The sequence below is a fragment of the Dipodomys ordii genome, unplaced genomic scaffold (genome assembly GCF_000151885.1).
Source record: "Dipodomys ordii isolate 6190 unplaced genomic scaffold, Dord_2.0 Scaffold62, whole genome shotgun sequence".
Classification (NCBI taxonomy): domain Eukaryota; kingdom Metazoa; phylum Chordata; class Mammalia; order Rodentia; family Heteromyidae; genus Dipodomys; species Dipodomys ordii.
This window is the reverse complement of record NW_012267278.1, coordinates 4,683,331-4,685,250: the sequence shown is the minus strand read 5'-3', so window position 1 is coordinate 4,685,250 and position 1,920 is coordinate 4,683,331.

Below are 1,920 nucleotides of genomic sequence, written 5' to 3'. Positions count from 1 at the left end.
CAAAAGTAGGGGAGAGGAAACGAGCGCTAGAACCTTCCTTTCCCATCAAAGATAAAGGACAACCCCTTTTCCCCACCCGCGTCACTTCTTTCTGGAATACTCGCCTGCGACTCAGCACGCGGACTGCGCCCGTGCGTGTCCGATCGGGGTGGCCGAGGCTGGACGCTTGATCCGCAGGACGCAGGATGTCACCGTGGGTTGGAACCCACGAGGAACCCTCCAGCCTGTTGCTGCTGCCTCGCGCCGCGAAAGACACTCCAGACAGACTGGACGCAGGCCACTGGTTTCCCCTTTCCAAGAAGAAGGGTGCTTACAAGGGCGCCCTCCGTGGTGGGCAAAACTCTGCTGGAATCTGCCACTTCCATTTGGTAGATTTTCGGCTCGCGATTGAAAAAGAAAAAACAAAAAAAGACATGAAAGTGAGCGCTAATCAACATTGACTTGTTTACTGGACAGCAAATTTCGGGTAAGATATGCGCGCGCGCGCACACACACACACACACTCACGCCGGCAGTAATGAACAGTTGGCTCTAGTGGGGAAGGGAGGATTGACGATCAAAGAGGAAGAGTGAGGCGTGCGCCCGGGCTCCACCACGTGTCCCATGGTCGACTAGAATTCGCGCTGGCTTTTGGAATGTGAGCTCAATCCTGTGCACCAAACACAAGCTTCGGATCTGAGCGCGCCACGGTGTAATGGCGCATGACAAAGTAACTGGAGCAAACCCTGGCGAAGGCTCCCTTAGTGAAGAAACGCTGCGGCTCCATTCTTACAGCTGTTGCCCTGTGTGCCAGGCATGCCTGTCAGCCCACCTACTCTGAGGCGCAGGCAGTCTGACTTCTCTGAGGGCAGCCCCAGGAAGGGTGGTTAGACCCTATCTGGAAAACAAACTATAAGCAAGAGGGTTAAGGGGCGTGGCTCAAATGATAGCACTATTGCCTAGCTAGCATTTCCGCCCTAAGTTCATTCCTCAGGACCTCCAAATAAAACAACGGAAGAATAAACAGCTATCCTGCCACACCTCCACACAAGTGTGAACCGTATCTGCTTAGCAGCTTGTTGTGTGCTATAGTTTAGAGCCAGAACGCTCCCCAAAGGCCCATGTATTGTTGGCTTGGCCCCTAGTCAGTGGCATATTGGAAGACTTGATGAGGGGGGTGATGGGACCTACTTCCTTTTTTTTTTTTTTAATTTCTCTCCCTACCATGATGTATTGTGGTTGCCACAGACCCAGATGCAACCAATGCTAGGGACCATGGGCAGAAACGAATGCAAACTGTGAACCAAAAGATAGTTTTTCCCTCCTTTTAATTTAATTATCTCAGGTATTTTGTGGCAATGTCAGAAAGTGGACTCATACACTCTGTGAACCTGGATAAATGTCTTAGTCTTTCTGTATCCAGTTCTATCTTTGCTGCTGCTGCTGCTGGTGGTGGTGGTAACTGGTCCTAGACTTCATAGGATTGTTTTGAAGATTACAGAGTCTAATATATGCAAAGGCTTGGATGGTGTTTGTAATGTAAGTTTTCTATACATGAATATATATCATATTTATAGATCTCCTCTTACATGTCTAATTTTTTGGGGATAACTAATAGCAATTTTCAAGGTTTCTCTTTTAGGGTTTATTTCTAGATACTCTGTCAGACATTTTGGTGGCCTCCACTAAATACACTCTAAAGTGAGGGTAAAATATGATCTGTGCACAAAAATTTCACTACATGGCTGTTTGATGTCTGGTATGAATCATAATAATGAACACTGGAAATAACCTAAATTCTAACTGTAGAAAATTAATTATTTTGAACATTCTTATTCTACATAGCTATTAAACTAACGTATAGAAATATAATAATACCCACAAGTTATATAGAGTGATGATCAGTAAACTTATCAGACTAAAGGCCTGACCCACAGTCTG